General features: G+C 42.8%; 1 non-coding gene across 1 annotated transcript; it reads left to right on the forward strand.

Moving 5' to 3' along the window:
• The first annotated feature begins 2,201 nt into the window (after positions 1–2,201).
• On the forward strand, positions 2,202–2,274 carry TRNAW-CCA. The gene has a single exon. It is a non-coding gene; the product is annotated as a tRNA-Trp (tRNA).
• Positions 2,275–8,106: the final 5,832 nt, after the last annotated feature.

Here is an 8,106-nt window from a genome sequence, read left to right on the forward strand (position 1 = left end):
TCTAATCTCTCTTTATATGTGTAATTAAATAAGTTCTTTCCTAGGACGCCAACTCCGTCCCCGCTTCGAATTACCCTGGATCCACCGGGGCTGGACCCCGGCAAAGTAGCGTCCCTGTAGCTCAGATGGTGAAGACTCTGCCCACAGTGCAGGAGACCCGGCTTCAATTCTTGTGTCAGGAAGATCCCCCTGGAGAAGAGAATGGCTACCCACTCCAGTATTCTTGCCTGGAGAAGTCCATGGACAGAGGAGCCTGGTGGGTCACAGTCCATGGGGTCTCAAAGAGTTGGACACGACTGAGTGACTAACAGTTTTACTTTTTCATAAAGTGCAAAGCACTACGCTTGGTGGTTTGAATGACGTAATCAGTGGATCCCCAACCTTTTTGGCACCAGGGACCAGTTTCATGGAAGACAATTTTTTCACAGACAGGGGGTGGGGGCATGGTTTCAGGATAATTCAAGCACTTTACATTTATTGTGCACTTTATTTCTATTATTATTACATCAGCTCCACGTGAGATCATCAGACATTAGATTCTGGAGGTTAGGGACCTCTGGAAATGATCCAGTAAGGAATATAGAGCTCAGGAAAAGAGATGAGAAACATGTCCTGCTGCTGCTGCTAAGTCACGTCAGTCATGTCTGACTCTATGTGACCCCATAGACGGCAGCCCACTAGGCTCCCTGGTCCCTGGGATTCTCCAGGCAAGAATACTGGAGTGGGTTGCCACTTCCTTCTCTAATGCATACATGCATGCTAAGTCACTTCAGTCATATCCAACTCTGTGCGACCGTATGGACAGCTGCCCACCAGGCTCCTCTGTCCACGGGATTCTCCAGGCAAGAATACTGGGGTAGGTTGCCATTTCCTTCTCTGAGAAACATGTCCACATACGCATAATTCAAAGCAAGAGATAATACATGGCATGATAAAGACATAAAATTTTGTGGGTGATCACCAGCTGGATGTGGGCAGAAAGTCAGAAATCCAGTAGGACCCCTGAATGTTCTTTGCAGGAATCTCTCACAAAAGATCTCTAGAAAGGCAGAGACTATTTCAGATGCATTCTTGTACAAATGAACAGGGCAACATCAAGGTAATTGGACATGCTGTCAATAACATGAACACAGCATCTTTTCACATAGATATCCTCTCAGGAAATGAATAGCAATGATGTAACGCTGACACCTTGCCAAGTAAGCGATGGCAACCCACTCCAGGACTCTTGCCTGGAAAATCCCACGAATGGAAGAGCTTGGTAGGCTACAGCCCGTGGGGCTGCAAAGAGTCAGACACGACTGAGCGACTTCACCTCACCTTGTCTTCTTTCAGGAGGAAGATATACAGAGAGAAGCATTCAATCATTTTGCTGGCATAACTGAACGAGAGAGAATCTCAGGCTTCAGATGGCAACCACTGCAAAGCTTGTGTCCACAGATGCCTAAGAGATAAAATTACCCCCAGGAAACCCCACTGTGCACAGAGAACAGGCAAGCCCGCAATGCTGTTATCAATCTCAGCACACCTTGTGATTACCATGTCCTTTTCTTCTCAGCCACCACCCCAGGGTCCATCACTTCTAATCAAACCTTAGTTTTAGTTGTCTCTTATCTATCAAGGACACCTCAGCTATCTTTTGACTTGGATAAAATTCACTAAAGATAATGTTTTGTCATCTCTCTTCCTTCAGCTTTTTCTAACACCAATTTTTTTCTTTTTTTCACCATTCTTGATTACATGTTGTATATCCCCTTCCGCATACTTCTCTCCACTTGACTCTGCTTACCGAATTAAAAAAAAAAAAAAAAAGAACAAATGGCAAGAGGACATGAAAGAGTGGTCCCTTTCAGATCTTCCTATAAGATGCTTCATCAATAGCCCTTCCTACTATTTACTTGGTTAATTTTTTAAAAGTCCAACATATTTGCCGGCCAAGAAACAAACTCTGAACAGCTTTGTTTATCAAAAACAGTTTGGACAGAATTACTCTCCAAAGACCAAATATTAATTTATTTTTGAATAGAGTCCCTCACTTCCTCTAGGTCCTGACTTGCTCATCAAAGCTGCATTGGATTCGTTCAGTTCAGGAATACTGCCCTCCACAGTCTGCTGTAAACTACTTAAATCTGACCTTATAAACATAGCAAATCAGGTAATACACGCTCCTCAGGAATAACTCACAACTCTTCCTCTGGGCTTCCCTGGTGGCTCAGAGGGTAAAGCATCTGCCTCCAATGCAGGAGACCCAGGTTCGATCCCTGGGTCAGGAAGATCCCCTGGAGAAGGAAATGGCAATCCACTCCAGTATTCTTGCCTGGAGAATCCCATGGACAGAGAAGCCTAGTAGGTTACAGTCCATGGGGTCGCAAAGAGTCGGACACAACCGAGCGACTCCACCTTCACCTTCACCTTCTTCCTCTGGGTCTGGGTTTTCTCATTTGCACACTGATCAGGTGAGTCACAGATTTTCCCATCCTCCACTACTTTATGCTAAAGTGTATGGACGCACCTGCATGTTTAAATCATCACTCAACAACTTTGCTTTTCAAGTTGAATGAAATGCCACTGAAAAGGACCGCTTATGAAACTTAGCCCTCCAGGACCATGACACCGAGCTATTTGTAAGCCTTTGAAATTCTCCCTACGTCCTAGGCCATTGAGATACATTAGAGCAGAGCCCCTAGAGACTCACCTAACACTTAGGAAAAGCTTTATTCCTCTGTCATCCTTTTGCTCCGTGGTGTACCCAGGTATTCAGAAATGGTCAAAAGATGTTTTACCTCCAGCTTCTGAGATTATCCTACTCATCCATACTCTGTTTCTGTTAGCAGTGTTTGACTTACTTCAGAAATGGTCCGGCTGTTAAACAAGAGGGCCCTAAATGCTTACGTGCCTTCTCCATCACAGTGAAGTGAGGACTTGCAAGCACAACCCACAGTGAAGAAGGAGCAATTGAAACCAAGCAAGCTGTACATCAGCTCTCTCCTGGGTAGTGGATGGAGACCAACCCTTTTCATTTGTCCCCTGCTTGGGTTCCAAGACCTCCCTTCATGGCGTTAATCTTTTGAGACATTTTGACAGCAAGGAAACTTCCTCTTTCTTTGCAAGAACCATGGGACTAGTATAGAGGTCCCTTTCATCCTGTGATCTATAAAATAAATTACACCACTAAAGCATAAGAACAATCATCAGAGACCTCTAACTGGCAAAAATAAACACCAGGACTTAGGAAACCTCTAGAAATGCTGAGTCTGACTGTGTACTGCTGAGGGAGTCTCAACTCTCTAATGTCATATTTGGAACCAGTTTTGTTTTTTTTTCCCCCCCTCTAGATGGGACTCCTTAGATGGAGCACATTCAGAAAGACCTTCCAGAGACTTGGAATTGGGAAGAAGAAAGAGAAACAGTTCTCTTTCCTCTCCTATGGCTCTATCTGTTTGGTTTCAAGGAATAAAAGAAAAGGAAAGGGAAAATGAGAGGAAAGAGAAAATGATCATATGAAGAAGGGCAGAGAAAAGGAGGCAAGGAGGGATAACTGGGCACAGTGTGCTGGAAAGTTGGCAAAGGTAAACGAACCAATCTCCCCAAAATATTCACTAAGACGCAACTCCTCCTCCTTTCACCCCACTCGCTGTCACCTGTCTCCAAATGTACTAGCAGAGAAGCAATTCTGGTTTTGTAGCCAAGACACTAGGGTGGAATAAGCCCTGTCCTTTGGCCCTCAAAGTCTGGCTTTTCTGTCCCCAGACACTTCCTGGGAAGGATGTCTTAGAGGGGACAGAAGAGGCCCGGGTTATTTCTAATATATTAGCTGTGATATTTTAGAATTAATGTCTGGTCTTGCTTCTACAAGTCTTTAATCTCTTCTTTTATCCCCATCCAACCCTCTTTTTAAATTTTTCACTTAGCTGTATGTGACAGCTTAAAAATAGTATTTTTGAAATATTATTCAAGCTTTTACCTAATATATTCTTCCCCATATATCTGCTCACTCCCTTCTTTCAAGCAGATAAGTTGTTAGTTCTTGAGCTGAAGAGAAGAGGTGTAACAGCAAAAAGAACCCAAAGACTCGCATAAGCGTCTTCAGGATGGCTTATGGACAGAGGCCTTCACCATAAAAGCACAAATTCCAAAAAGCTTAGAGACACCAAGAAGAGAGAGACCCGAACAAAAGATGGTTAGAATCTGAGTTGACAGAAAAAGTTAAAGGAATATGACTCCAATAGAATGTGGTTCCTTTACATTTATAATACTTTAAACATTAACTTATGTTAATCTAAATGACATTTTTGTTACCTGATTTTTTTACACTGTAGTGTTTATAGCTGCAGTATTTAAATAATATAGTTGACTCACTTTTAATGCGTTAGCAAAGGAATATTATTACTAACATTGGAAGTGTGTTAACGTTTTCTACGTCTGGGAGTCTATTTCTGTTTTGTATATACATCCATCTGTATTACTTTTAGATTCCACATGTAAGTGATAGCGTATAAAATTTGTTTTTTCTGACTTACTTCACTTAGTCTGATGTATTCTCTAGGTCCATCCATGTGCTGCAAATAGCGATATTTCACTGTTTCCTATGGTCCCTCTTAAACCAACCTTCCGTTGGTGGGCATTGGGTCGTTTCCATGTCTTGGCTATCGGAAATACTGCTGCTACGAAGTGCATGTATCTCTTTGAGTTAGAGTTTTTGTCTTTTCTAGATATATGCCCAGGAGTGGGATTGCTGGATACTAAGGTAACTCTATTTTTAGTTTTCTAAGGAAACTCCATACTATTTTCCATAGTGGCTGCACCAACTTACATTCCCACCAACAGTGTAGGAAGGTTCCTTTTTTCTCCACACCCTCTCCAACATTTATTATTTACAGACTTTTTGATGATGGCCATTCTGGCTGGTGTGAGATGATATTTCATGTGGTTTTGATTTGCATTTCAGATGTTTTCTAATTATCTTGAACTGGTCAGGGTTTAACCCTGAAACCCAGAGTTGGAATCAATTCCACTCCAGCAATGATGGTTGGGGATAAAAAAGTTTATTTTCCCCTCAAACTAACAAATTTTTTTTTTTCCTTCATGGTGAGTTACACCTAATTGTAATTGTTAAATAAAATTAACATAGAGGGCTAGAGTTTCCATCAAAGATGTTTAACTGGCTAACACAGGAAAGTCTCACATATGACCTTCTGTTGAAAAACTACCAGGGATGGCATGCATGATGAAAAACAATTCCAGAACCTTCTGAGATACAGAAGCCATGGACACCAAAAGTGTTAAACAGAGAAGGAATATTTGCTTTACCTTCTGGTAAAAAGAGGGACTGCAGAAGGTGTCACCCAGAGAAACTGCCGATGACACAGCAAATTATAAGCAGGGTGTGCTAGAGAACGCATGAGATGAGTGAAGGGAAGATTGGATGGCAGGGGTGCTGAGATGAAGGACTGCTCAGAACCCACCTCTCATTTATTACGTTCCAGGACACCTCAGCTGCATCTCAGTCCCAGAATGAGTCTTATCCCAGTTGTATCCTATACTGGGGGTCAAGCCCAAGAGTGAGGTGATCCCTGCCAAGCTATTTCTTTAACTTCCAGTTGTTAGAAAATGAACTATGAGTTTTACTGGGTCTGATATAAGGTCTTCCTCCCTCTGAGCTATACGGATCAATTTTGTTCCTTAAGGGTTTCTTAAGATGAAGACAGGGCTTCCCAGGTGGCACCAGTGGCAAAAAGAACCCATCTGCCAGTGCAGGAGACATAAGAGACTCGATCCCTGGGTGAGGGAGACCCCCGGAGAAGCACATGGCGACCCACTCCGGTACTCTTGCCTGGAGAGTCCTCAGGCACAGAGGAGCCTGGCGGGCTACAGTCCATAGGGTTGCAAAGAGTCAGACATGACTGATGCAACTTAGCATGCACACATGCATGCAAGATGAAAACAACCTAACCTCCCTTTGCATAGAAGAAGGTTTTATTGTAGTAACAGGAATATACCATACAATATCAGTGTGATACTTTAGACATAGTGGGTTTTCTATTTATGTTGACATTAAAGTCCAGTCTGATGTCATGATTCTATTTCAGAAAAACTTTGTTTTGAGAGAGAGGAAACCTCTGTTCTTCCTTGAGGGCTCCCTGGGTTCGAATTGCCTGTTTATTTCTAGAGTGTGGTCCCTCCATAGAGTGTGGTTTGTCTGTCTTCCAACCAGATGCTGCCAGCCATCTAGTCTGGCACCACTGATGCAAGATCCTGCCACGTCCAGTTTCTAAAAGTGCCGAGCCATGGCTACAAGAGCCTGCCATGGCTAGTTTTTAACTTGTAGAAAAGAGGGTTATCTCATTCCTGGTCAGATCCATACTCAGTATTTCACACAGGAGATCTGGGCCAGCATTAGAAAGGGGGAAGGGAGCAAGAAGAGCAAGGATGGGGAAAAGCAGCAAAGGTCAGATGCTAACAACTGGCTTTTCTTCTCCAGTTATTTGGGAGATGTTAGGGACAAGGAGACACAATAAGAATTCAGGGAAAGTAGCTGTAGGTCAAACTGATGGGAGAATTCTCGGATACGTGGTTTATCTCCTTCCATGTAAGACTCAGACTGTTCCTGTTCAACTGTAGGTCGTGCTGAGTCGCTTCAGTCGTGTCCAACTCTTTTGCGATCCCATGGACTGTAGTCCACCAAGCTCCTCTGTCCATGGGATTCTCCAGGCAAGAATACTGGATGGGTTGTCATACGCTCCTCCAGGGGATCTTCCCAACCCAGGGATCAAACCTGTGTTTCTTGTGTCTCCTGGACTGCAGGTGAGGTCTTTAACACTAGCGCCATCTGGGAAGCCCCATCAGGAAGATTCACATCAGCTCTGGACACAGGAAGGGGAATGCAAATATGAACTTATTCATGTGGGTCATCACAGAACAGGCAGGCTCATGAGACCAGTAATCTCTAGGGGGAAAAATATTTAAAATCTCATCAGAGCTCATTTAATGCATCAGTCACTAATTTGAGAGTCAGTATGTGTGTGTGTGTGTGCACGCGCGCATGCATGTGTGCGTGTGCGTGTGTCTGTGTGTGGTCATATATACCTACCAAAAATTAGAGAAATGTAGGTGATACACATGGACAGTAATCAGATTTCTGGCAATGCTAAAAATCAAAGCACAAAATAAGATCATGATAGGTAACTAAAATGTGTGAAGGAAACATTTTAGAGACAAAACATTTCTTGGGCCAAAAGAAAGAAAAGCTGTTAGTTAATGAATCTGTAAATAATATTTTGATTAAAAGGGAAGATGGTCACTTAGAAGGGAGGAAAATGAATGGGGAGGAAAACTGGTAGTACCCTAACCCAGGGTCTCAGCCTGCTTGGACCCAGTACCTGGTGTTGATAAACAGTATCCACTTGGCTTTGATTCCTTTCTCTCCAAATAGACTTTCGATTGAAATTTGCCTTTTCATGTAGTTTCTTTAACAAGACGAAGAATAGGGCCACTGTCCCAAGAACAAGCTTGGCGGCTTTGCTCTTCCCTGAAAACTAAAAATGGTCTTCCAGCTTATGCAGGCAGCTCTTCCGAACTTGGTTAACTTCAGGCCATCTGGAAAAGATTTTGGGTTGTTGCGAAAGGAGCACCACACCCTGGATTGTGGTAATTTTAGTAAAGTAGATTTATCTCCATCTGGCTAGCTGCTCCCTGGAGTCAGATGTACCTTGTCCTATTTCAAATAGCTATAAAACGCCTGATTCTCTTAGAGCCAAAAATATTCTGTTTGATGTATATCTGCATATATACTCCATAATGAATGCACTCCTTTGGGAAGTTTTATTTAACATGTGGCTTATTTACCAGACCATTTTTGCTTTATTCAAACTTTGTGCCAATTTCTGTCTTAAGAACTAGATTTTCTTTGGTCATGCCACGTGGCATGCAGGATCTTAGTTCCCCAAGCAGGGATCAAATCCACATCCCCTGCAATGGAAGCATGGAGTTTAACCTCTGGAGCACCAGGGAAATCCCTAGATTTCATTATTACTAATGAATGAGCATTACTTTCTCCTGGGTAGTTGGATCAACTGAAGAAACATCTATCTTCTCAATGAAAAAAGA

This window comes from Oryx dammah, unplaced genomic scaffold, assembly GCF_014754425.2.
Source record: "Oryx dammah isolate SB20612 unplaced genomic scaffold, SCBI_Odam_1.1 HiC_scaffold_17, whole genome shotgun sequence".
In the NCBI taxonomy this organism is placed as follows: domain Eukaryota; kingdom Metazoa; phylum Chordata; class Mammalia; order Artiodactyla; family Bovidae; genus Oryx; species Oryx dammah.